Raw genomic sequence first — 12,715 nt, 5'->3', positions numbered from 1 at the left:
TTGTGGGACACTTACGTCCGGATGGCAGCCAGAGGGTTAAGAGATAGTGCATTATCGTAGAGATACACGTGTTTCGTTGGCGTTAAAATAACGAACGGTTACATAAATATTATTGATCTTCGAGCACGTTTGTCGTGTCGCGAGCATTAACAGTCACCCTCGCAGGGACATGTTTTTGCGTAAGGTATTAATGGAATAGTAAGTGCACGTTCAGTGATAATATTCACGAGTAACTTAACATTCGCTCCGTTATTGTGTTGCGGAAATTGCATCATCCGTGAAATGACGGTCACGCACACCCTATGAAATGTCAAGCATCTATTGTGAATGCTCCATACCAGGACAGAAAATTACACTGCACAACACCGCCTATCAACAGTTCAAAAATTGCAGTTAGATACTAATAGATTACGAACAGTGGTACCCAATTTTTCTTGTCTCAATAGACGAATAGTTTTATCAGTCCCGTGTCAAAGATTTCACTGTGTGTCACAACCCCAATAGCCCACTCCCCGCCCACAACTGTAGATGTTCGTTAATTACAGGATCGCATGGTGCTTGTAGAACAGCAGTAAGCGCGGAGTGTCGTGTCGCAGCAGTCTAGGTGCGTGGACAGTACAGGCACCAGAGGACAGCGAACAGTGCATTGAAATGGCCAGTATAGGTAATAAATTTCCGCTACGTCACTTACTATATTCAGGCCATAATGTGGATAATATTCTTCAAACGTTATTTGAAGTGTCGGCAGAATTGCCAACACTGTTTTTAGAGGAGGCCGAAATGCACGCTATAAGCTTACGCTGGCTGGCGTGAGGTCTGAAACAGGATACGTAATGAATGCTATAAAGAAAAGTACGTAGCTTCTGGAATACACATTTGTAGAACATTGCTCTTGATGATACAGAAGTATTATAGCAATTGAATACGGCGCCTTGCTAGGTCGTAGCAACTGTAGCTGAAGGCTATGCTAACTATCGTCTCGGCAAATGGCTAGCAACGTCGGCTGTACAACTGGGCCGAGTGCTAGTACGTCTCTCTAGACCTGCCGTGTGGTGGCGCTCGGTCTGCAATTACTGACAGTGGCGACACGCGGGTCCGTCGTATACTAGCGGACCGCGGCCGATTTAAAAGCTACCACCTAGCAAGTGTTGTGTCTGGCGGTGACACCACATTATTGATGTGACTTCTTAAATTACCATCAGTCTAATTCGTAAATTGTTGGGTTGGGGTTTAGTATTGTAAATGTCACAAAAGGTAATATTTTCGGTCGGCTTACCCCTGTAGTTCTGATATGCTACGTGCGGAGTTTGCTCCGTTCCTCATTGGTCAGCAACGCAGACGTGAAATCCGAGATATATCATCTCTCCATGGATCGTTCTGCCAACTTTGGCTTTCCTGAGTTCTCTGCAGTAGTTTCGATTCCTGACAGTTATTTCACACAAAAACTTCCTAAATGTTTTGTTTCCTAATTACTCTAATAAGACTATCAGAGGAATGACTTGCTTCGTTATTTCCCTGATTTGTCCATTCCTTTATTATATCAATCTTGGAACTTGTAGGCCTCTAGTTACAAAGCCCATCCGGAAAGCTCAGCAAACTTGTTTGACTGGTTCTGGTGTAAGGCACATCATAGTGATGCACTGCACCTGACCTTTTTTGAGTGCATAGATCCAGAAAACAAACCAAATTGTTAGCAATACATCTGTTAACACCAGAGGAGGCTTTTTTATTTACTGGTGTAGCTCACAGCCTAACGCAAGTCTTTCTAGGTGACGTCACTATGCAGTAGGGGATCTTAAGTCCAATTGTTTCGCACACGCGTATGTGATTCATGTGTGTTACATGTAGTGTCGTATTAGAGTTGTTGTTGATGATTAGAGAAGGAGGACGGTGTAAAAGGAGACGGTTCATACGGTTACCACCCAATCCTATACATACATCCTTCGGCCTTGATGAAGATTCATCAACTTGAGCTATACACGTCTTCTGTTACATATGGCCGTATGCATCGATCACAGTGTCTTTATTGTCCATAAGTGTAACCTACGCTAATATTTTTTATGTTTCCATAGCCCGAAAAGCAAAAGTTTGAAGGGGAGGTCATGTAAATGGACTTCTTCTAAAAGTCCCTATTTGGTTATACGTTTGGTAAATCAGATGCTGAAGAAAATACATTATTACCAATACTGCGTGTAGTTAGGCTTACTTTACTTTTCCGAGCTTCCCAGGCGTCGGCTAGAGACCGTAGCGGCTGTCGTTCCTCGCAATCCACCTTTCACAGAGTTTTCTGCTTTAATTCACCTTTCATACAATTTTGCTGTTCTATAATTTTGTGGATTTATAAAGTTATGCAGAGTGACTTCTCTCTGCGAGCGTTTTCTCGTTTTTCCGTGTCAGGGAGGAAGATTACGCTGGAAACCAAAAACCGGATGTGTTTTATTTTCATTCTCATAACGTTTGACATTCTGCAAACCAGTCATAAACATGGGTAACCGCCAGACTGAATGAATGTGGGTGTGATTACAAAAGCGTGCAAGTTATTAAATTCAGGTGGATTTTTTTGGTGTAGCTTTGTGACAGAGGCCTGGGAACGGCAGCTGAAATTACAAATCTGGCACAAGGCGACACTCTGGCAGGTGTGGGGGCGTTATCTGCGTGGGTTTTCGTACCGGAGGCTCTCGCGATTGGGTCTCTCAGAGAGCACTACAGGGACTCTTTTGTTCAAACTTTTAGACGCTCATCTAATGGAAAACTTCGAGAACGCGTAAACAGGTGTCGTCTGTCCTATCTCCTCATGGGAGAAAATGCGTGGCTACTCTTACGGATGCGTGTTATGAATTGATCGGTTTACCCCCTCCATGTTTTTCGTTCTTATCGCTGTGCTGGCAGTGAGTGTGTGTTGGTGCTTATGAGCGCACTTAAACGGCGGATTTGGATGGGTATTTTTCAAGTTAGGAAACTTCTCTAACTTTAAAGTCATTTTTGAGGAGTGTTATCGATTTCTTGCTATCGTTAACTTTGATGTCATTTCATTAATTTACGATGGAACCGAACTTAACTTTTACCCGGACACAATTCACTCCATACATCATGATCCTGATTAGTTTCATATTTCTCTTACGCTGCGAGTCGCAAGCCAGTTTTGTCTTGTCAACCTTGGTTAAAAAACGGTGAACATTATTTTCGGTAATTTTGTGAATGTGAATGCCCGATACTTTGTGTATGAGCGCATGTGCATCCATGTTGTGATCCTGATTCAACGGAGTCCCTGCTCAGTAACTACACTACTGGCCATTAAAATTGCTACACCACGTAGATGACGTGCTACAGACGCGAAATTTAACCGACAGGAAGAAGATGCTGTGATATGCAAATGATTAGCTTTTCAGAGCGATCACACAAGGTTGGCGCCCGTGGCGACACCTACAACGTGTTGACATGAGGAAAGTTTCCAACCGATTTCTCATACGCAAACAGCAGTTGACCGGCGTTGCCTGGTGAAACGTTGTTGTGATGCCTCATGTAAGGAGGAGAAATGTGTACCATCACGTTTCCGACTTTGATAAAGGTCGGGTTGTAGCCTATCGCGATTGCGGTTTGTCGTATCGCGACATTGCTGCTCGCGTTGGTCGAGATCCAGTGACTGTTAGCAGAATATGGAATCGGTGGGTTCAGGAGGGTAATACGGAACGCCGTGCTGGATCGCAACGGCCTCGTATCACTAGCAGTCGATATGACAGGCATCTTATCCGCATGGCTGTAACGGATCGTGGAGCCACGTCTCGATCCCTGAGTCAACAGATGGGGACGTTCGCAAGACAACAACCATCTGCCCGAACAGTTCGACGACGTTTGCAGCAGCATGGACTATCAGCTCGGACATCATCGCTGCGGTTACCCTTGACGCTGCATCACAGATAGGAGCGCCTGCGATGGTGTGCTCAACGACGAACCAGGGTACACGAAGGACAAAACGTCATTTTTTCGGATGAATCCAGGTTCTGTTTACAGCATCATGATGGTAGCATCCGTGTTTGGTGACATCGCGGTGAACGCACATTGAAAGCGTGTATTCGTCATCGCCATACTGGCGTATCACATGGCGTGATGGTATGAGTTGCTATTGGTTACACATCTCGGTCACCTCTCGTTCGCATTGACGGCACTTTGAACAGTGGACGTTACATTTCAGATGTGTTACGACCATGGTTCTACCCTTCATTCGATCCCTGCGAAACCTACATTTCAGCAGGATAATGCACGACCGCATGTTGCAGGTCCTCTACAGGCCTTTCTGGATACAAAAAATGTTCGACTGCTGCACTGGCCAGCACATTCTCCATATCTCTCACCAATTGAAAACGTCTGGTCAGTGGTGGCCGAGCAAGTGGCTCGTCACAGTTCGCCATTCACTACTCTTGATGAACTGTGGAATAGTGTTGAAGCTGCATGGGCAGCTGTACCTGTACACGCCATCCAAGCTCTGTTTGACTCAATGGCCAGGCGTATCAAGGCCGTTATTACGGCTGGAGGTGGTTGTTCTGGGTACTGATTTCTCAGGATCTATGCACCTCAATTGCGTGAAAATGTAATCACATGTCATTTCTAGTATATTCTTGTATAATATAGTTGTCCAATGATTACCCGAGTATCATCTGCATTTCTTCTTGGTGCAGCAATTTTAATGGCCAGTAGTGTATGATGGATACTGTTCATACTTACACAATCATAGTGCTAGAGTTTCCATGTTTAACTTCAGGAGTACGCTGTCTTTCCTGGATAAATGTTTCTGTTCATCAGTTTATTTCGTTAGACTTTCCTAAATGCGTATACCATAACGTTATACTGCGTCCCGTAGTTACTAACCTCATGCACCCTATATGAAAAAGGTAACAGGAGACAGACAATGATGCCAATCCCTCGTCAGGCGATCTGAGGTGCGGTAGTTACACTTCGCCTCCGAATTTGTGTTCGTGGTAGAAACGAGGGCTGGAAACAATATTTCGGAAACTTCAGAGGACTTGACACCCATAGGTAGGCAGTAAATGTTAGATACTGTACTCGTTTGGTAGGAAGCTCACGGATTCTAAGAGTCGGTGTTACAGGGCAAAAGTTCGACAGCCGGTACACAGGCAAGAACAGTGGGTGGCTTTTAAATAGTTAAACGAAGAGTGCCAGTGGGTAGAAACGTTATTCACGATCTTGTACTTTGTAACATTCATTTATTCGTCGTTATCAAATTTGATGCACCTAAATGTAAAGTTACAATGTCCATTAATCCCTTACATTTAGTACCCTAGAATAAGAGAGCTTCATAGCTGTTAAACACTCGCAAGTAAAAGATAAAAAGTAGCAGAAAGAGAGCTCAGGCCACCGTAGTTACGAAAGAGAAAATTCCTCGTACTTCTCCGTAGTTGCTGCGACGCGAATTTAGCGAATTTCGTTATAAGACAGGAAGCATAGGAGTTGGTGAGAGTACCTCCACTTACACACGCAATAATGGTCTATTCTTCGCCATCGAGATATTGCGGGAACTACGATCGATAGGAAAAACGAGCGCAAAAGCAGTTCCTCATCAACTAGTAGGGAAGTCCGTAGCAGCTACAGCTCCTATCAATTTTCTGTGCTCGCCCACGTGTATACAATCTTGTCAATCCGGTACTCCATTAGTCGAAATTAATATGGGATGTGTCCACACTTGGTCTTTACGATGGCTTGAAATCTGCCTCGAAGAGGTTCAATGAGGCGTATGAATATGTGTGAAGAAATAACAGCTCACTCGTCCTCAAGAGCCGAAGAAGATACGACCCTCTAACTAATCACAATGACGTTCCATTAGGTTAAGGTCGGAACTATGGGCAAGAGAGCCCACTGCAGGGACGCCATAGTCTACGGACGCTGCTATACGACAGTGTGCACTGTAATGGTGACACAAGCAGTCCCCTGTTCTATTCTACACTCCTGGAAGTTGAAATAAGAACACCGTGAATTCATTGTCCCAGGAAGGGGAAACTTTATTGACACATTCCTGGGGTCAGATACATCACATGATCACACTGACAGAACCACAGGCACATACACACAGGCAACAGAGCATGCACAATGTCGGCACTAGTACAGTGTATATCCACCTTTCGCAGCAATGCAGGCTGCTATTCTCCCATGGAGACGATCGTAGAGATGCTGGATGTAGTCCTGTGGAACGGCTTGCCATGCCATTTCCACCTGGCGCCTCAGTTGGACCAGCGTTCGTGCTGGACGTGCAGACTGCGTGAGACGACGCTTCATCCAGTCCCAAACATGCTCAATGGGGGACAGATCCGGAGATCTTGCTGGCCAGGGTAGTTGACTTACACCTTCTAGAGCACGTTGGGTGGCACGGGATACATGCGGACGTGCATTGTCCTGTTGGAACAGCAAGTTCCCTTGCCGGTCTAGGAATGGTAGAACGATGGGTTCGATGACGGTTTGGATGTACCGTGCACTATTCAGTGTCCCCTCGACGATCACCAGTGGTGTACGGCCAGTGTAGGAGATCGCTCCCCACACCATGATGCCGGGTGTTGGCCCTGTGTGCCTCGGTCGTATGCAGTCCTGATTGTGGCGCTCACCTGCACGGCGCCAAACACGCATACGACCATCATTGGCACCAAGGCAGAAGCGACTCTCATCGCTGAAGACGACACGTCTCCATTCGTCCCTCCATTCACGCCTGTCGCGACACCACTGGAGGCGGGCTGCACGATGTTGGGGCGTGAGCGGAAGACGGCCTAACGGTGTGCGGGACCGTAGCCCAGCTTCATGGAGACGGTTGCGAATGCTCCTCGCCGATACCCCAGGAGCAACAGTGTCCCTAATTTGCTGGGAAGTGGCGGTGCGGTCCCCTACGGCACTGCGTAGGATCCTACGGTCTTGGCGTGCATCCGTGCGTCGCTGCGGTCCGGTCCCAGGTCGACGGGCACGTGCACCTTCCGCCGATCACTGGCGACAACATCGATGTACTGTGGAGACCTCACGCCCCACGTGTTGAGCAATTCGGCGGTACATCCACCCGGCCTCGCGCATGCCCACTATACGCCCTCGCTCAAAGTCCGTCATCTGCACATACGGTTCACGTCCACGCTGTCGCGGCATGCTACCAGTGTGAAAGACTGCGATGGAGCTCCGTATGCCACGGCAAACTGGCTGACACTGACGGCGGCGGTGCACAAATGCTGCGCAGCTAGCGCCATTCGACGGCCAACACCGCGGTTCCTGGTGTGTCCGCTGTGCCGTGCGTGTGATCATTGCTTGTACAGCCCTCTCGCAGTGTCCGGAGCAAGTATGGTGGGTCTGACACACCGGTGTCAATGTGTTCTTTTTTCCATTTCCAGGAGTGTAAATGAGCCTCTTCAAGAGTTTATATCTAGAAAGGGAAATGGGCGTGTAACTTTGAGAGTGGTCTGTTGGTTTACCTGGTTTCAAAATTGCCACTACTTTTGTTCTATTTAGCTCGTGGTGCAGCGATCCATTATCTAGGATGCTGTAGAAGAAGCGGCACAGCCATTTTTTGCTCCATTACCCGTGTTTGTCAGAAATTCCTGTGTGCTACTAGAGTGTTGCTACGCAAGCTATTCATGAAAGCACAGAGCTCTAAATGAGGACAATAATTAGTATTGTAACGGAAGTGGGGCAACAGTAGATTAGAAACCACGATGGCTTCATTTCAAGTATAATGCTTTTGGTTTATGGAAAATATAAACAAAGTGAACAGTTATCTATTTGAGGGTGGATAATTAGTCATTCTGGTCTAATCACAGTAAATCGGTAACTGCATCAGTAAATCAGAATATTCTCTACCACAGATTATCCAACTTCCGCGTCTAGATTTACTGTTTGAAGAAAGAGAAGCTCCACGACTTCTTTCGAAAAATGTGGAATGCCTCACAGTGTAAGAATGGAAGGAATTATGCTATCATTGAATCCAACACACACTTTGGTACACTCAGAAAAAAACATAATAAAGATATTAGATCGCCTTCATAAAGATGAGGTCACACATAATACCCAGTATATCTGCATAGAGTTAAAGTATTCGTATAGTGCAGCAGCCAAAATCACATGGAAAAACAAATAAAGTCACATAATCTTCGGATGAAAACTAATTCACCATTCAACAATATGTGGATGTTATTCAATCTGCCATTGAGGGTATCTTGATGCATGAGTTTTCACTGTAAGTAAGTAGTTTAAGTCCAAAATGATAGAAAATTTGAGAAAAGAATTGTAGCTGTCTGTGTCCAATCATTTAACATAAATGACGGTATACGTACCATCACGAACATTTTCACTTATTTCACGTTTCTCGTTAAAACACTTATTCTTCTCTTTCAAATTGGGAATCATTTTACCTAAATCTCTTCTCTCTTTTTCAGACAACCTACATTCATATTGTAGTGTTTCCAGCTTCATCTGTTGAAGGTCATAAGACTTCACTTATGGCTGTGAGCACTACGGGACTAAACATCTGAGATCATCAGTCCCCTAGAACATAGAACTACTTAAACCTAACTAACCTAAGGACATTACACACGTCCAGGCCCGAGGCAGGATTCGAACCTGCGACCGTAGCGGTCGCGCGGCTCCAGACTGAAGCGCCTAGAACCGCTCGGCCACTCCGGCCGGCTCTTCACTTATGCTCCTCTTCAATATGTGAAGTCAATTGAACTCTTCAGTTGCAGTGAGAGTTGATTGAACTTGCAGTACCCGTAGCCGTATAGCAGTCAGTCTGATCCACTGTACTTTTGAAATATGCACATTGGTTAAATTCATATAATTTTTGGCAGTTAACTTAAAGCCGTAAACGTGTGTTTCTTGCATAACAGTCACTATGAATGTGTTGTGTGCGTAGTTTCAGTGACGAGGCGAACTAAATCTTACAGAACTTCACACATAATTAGCCTCTATCGTTCCTCAATGTGAGGAAAATCATGATCGCAAGGTATAAAAGAGACTCCTTTCACAAAAAATCATGTCCTATTTCCGTAAAGTAACCCTTTGCTGTTAAGTATATCCACAGCAACATCATCATTTTAGTTTTGTTCTGTCCATAGCAGTAGCCACTCCACATGACGAGTTCCTTTTTACATGTGAGTTTCGTTAAGGCTTTGCACTCATAAGAAGTAATTTCGTTACAACCCCCGCCACATAAGGCCTTATGTCACAGACACATGTGACCGGGTTGATTATCCTCGACATCAATGCAAAATTTGAGAGCTGCCCTAAATAGCACATTTCACAGTGACTTACGAAGCAAGAGAAATAACTTTCTATAAATACGTTGGAGCTGTACAAATTTCCGAGTTAGGTCCTTAACTTTTGATTGTCAGCTTTCGTGGAAGCCATAGCTGTCTCTCCTTTTCGGTGATGGAATTCTATTTGAAGTTCATTGTCATTATTACTAGGATCACATCTCAATTTGGCTTCAATATTATTTGTAGTAAACGTGTTACTTGGGAAATGATAAAGTTTTTGTTTGGGGAATTTTTCATTAAAGTCTCCAGCATGGAAACGATATGTGATTGTAATGTCTTCATGTTGCTGTTGAAAATCCTTGAATAAAACAAAAAGATATTTACTTAAGTGTTCTTTGTTATCTAATTTTTTTCCGTGGAATAATGGCTTTCTTGCCTTAAAATGGCGTTAATATGTACAACAACCAGTTTTTCATCTTCTTATGTATATTTCCTGTGTTTTGTCTTATATCCTCTCCTTTCTTCATAGACGCAAGAATCTTCTTCAACTATATTGATGCCTGAAATCTTCTATTTATCAAACCGAGAATATCACAAAGTGTTCCTCTACGTGGGTTGGAGCTACCTATCATAAATCTTCTACACCTGCATCACCATCACGCAATACATGTCACATCTTTACTTCTTTCATCGTTGATATTACCAGTTGTTCATCACCTTCTTCAGCAGACTACTGAGGGCTTTCGTTTCTATGATTATTTGCTTTTGGTCTTTGCCTTTTCATTTTGCAAACATTTACGTGACACAGTGCACAGAGATTTCGCTTCACTGTATCTTCTAGCGAGCAGAAATCATTAAATATGTTAGAACAAATAAGCCCTCGGTCAGAAATATTAAGTCAAAATTGACCAGGCTTCGACGCTCATAGTAGCGTCAAAAGCTGGTCAATTTTTACTTAATATTTGTGACTGAGGGGTTATTTGTTACAATATAATTCTGACACGGTCACTGAACCTTAGGAGCTATGTTCAAAGTTATTTAATCATTAAATAAATTAAGTTTCTGCTCATAGGAAAACTGTTGGCGTTTAAATGGCATTTACAGGAAGCCTGGAAGAGGGAAAGTTTCATGTGCTGATATTATTTTAACATACTAGGCCTTTGCAGGTAAAAAAAATGATTCTATGCTAGAGTTAAGCGTAGCCTCATATTCAGAACGATGATTTTTGTCAACACGAAATTCTTTTCGGTAGATAAACCTATTAATAAACATTAACATAGCTTATATTTCTTGCGTAAATTACCTATAATACACATATCAAAAAAAGTTTTCCATCGTCCCGGTTGCTAGAACTCCTGAAGATAGACGTTGACTGTGGGAATTAGTCACAGACACAGTCCCTTTGACTGTCCAGAGATGTCATTAAACACGCCCAAAGATTTAAACAACCATGCATTAGCAGCGCCTATTAGCCGGAACGGGACCGACAGCCGATCAGTTCCAGTCATTCCATCAGGAAGGGGGTACACGGCTCGTGTAGTGTGTAGTTCAACCATGCCTATACGGTCAATACCGTGGTTCGATCGCGTCCGCATTATTACTTTGTGCCAGGAAGGGCTCTCGACAACGGAAGTGTCCAGGTGTCTCGGAGTGAACCAAAGCGATGTTGTTCGGCATGGAGGAGATGCAGAGAGACAGGGACTGGCAATGACATGCTTCGCACAGGCAGTTGAGTAATGCTTTTCATGCAGCCACAGGACATCTTGTTAGGAGTCAAACTGTGCGCAATAAGCTGAATGATGTGCAACTTCATTCCTGACGTTCATGGCAATGTCCACCTTTGCAACCACAACACCATGCTGCGTGGTACAGATGGGCCAAACAACATACCGAATGGACCACTCAGGATTGGCGTCACGTTCTCTTCACCTATGACTGTCGCATATGTCTTCAATCAGACAATCGTGCGAGACGTGTCTGGGGGCAACCCGGTCAGGCTGAACGCCTTAGACACACTGTCCAGCGAGTGCAAAAAGGTGGAGATTCCCTGCTGTTTTGCGGTGGCATTATGTGGGGCTAACGTACGCCGCTGGTGGTCATGGAAGGCGCTGTAACGGCTGTACGATACATGAATGCCATCCTCTGACCGATAGTGCAACCATATCGGCAGCATACGGGCGAGGCATTCGTCTTCATGAACGACAATTCGCGCTCCCATCGTGCACATCGTGTGAGTGGCTTCTTTTAGGATAACGACATCGCTCGACTAGAGTGGTCAGCATGTTCTCCAGACATGAACCCTATCGAACATGCCTGGGATGGACTGAAAAGAGCTGTTTATGGACGACGTGACCCACTAACAACTCTGAGGGATCTACGCTGAATGCCCATTGAGGAGTGGGACAATTTGGACCAACAGTGCCTTGATCAACTTATGGATAGTATGCCACGACGAATATCGGCATGCATAAATGCAAGAGGATGTGCTACTGGCTATCAGAGGTGCCGGTGTGTACAGCAGTCTGGTCCAGCACCTCTGAAGGTCTCGCTATGTATTGTGTTAATGCGTCAGGATTGTCCAGGAGAGGAAATCTGTAGGCACCCGTAAAGAAAACATATTTTTATATGCATGAAAGTTTAATGCCGTAAACAGGCAGGCCTAGCGAAGCCGCCGGGACTGAATGGGCTGCCGCCCAAGAGGGTAGGAGAGGAAAGTGTCTGGTCGGTTTGGAAGCTGCCAGCGGAAGAGAGCGAATGGCGTGTCCACTCCCGGCAGCTGGTCGCGGTTCTACCCCCACCTGACCACCTCCAAGCCTCCCTATTGGTCGGTCAGATCGCAAGACACGCAGTTCAGTAGTTTACCTCGTCAGCAACACGTGAGTTTAGCTGCTGATGGTTCAACACGTGAGTTTCAGAGTGGTTCTATCTGGTTTTGGGCAACATGACTGAGACGCTGAAACTTACCGCCAGGCAGAAGTCTCTGACGAACATCAAGTGAATAACAAAAATCAAATTTTTATACTAGTAAACCCATTCAGTAACGGCCCTCACTGTACAGGTGGTACAACGTGCAATTTGTGGTTTTCATGAGCAATAAGAAGGACAAAAATGATGTTGATCTCTATTCCAGTTTTCTGTACGGGTTCCGGAACTCACGGAACCGAGGTAATGCAAAACTTTTTTGATGTTCGTAAGTGTTAAAATGAAAGTCGAGGCCTACCAGGTACTTGTGAGCCTCTCCAGCTGTAGTTACAATACTGTCTTATTTAGTACATTCCTTTTCTTTCCTGCGTATTTTCTTCCTTTCACTTTGAGCACTACCTTCACTTCTATTCCTACGATCAATTTTCCTTTCTGTTTTGTAATATCGTGTAGCACTTATCTGTAATAATTACCTACGCAATACCATATTGTTGCAAAAAAACCATAAAGCTACTTCAATTGTCAGAAATTCACAGAAATGCGCGGCAAAACACTATCAA

Source organism: Schistocerca cancellata, chromosome 6 (genome assembly GCF_023864275.1).
Source record: "Schistocerca cancellata isolate TAMUIC-IGC-003103 chromosome 6, iqSchCanc2.1, whole genome shotgun sequence".
Lineage (NCBI taxonomy): Eukaryota > Metazoa > Arthropoda > Insecta > Orthoptera > Acrididae > Schistocerca > Schistocerca cancellata.
Note: the sequence above shows the minus strand (reverse complement) of the source record.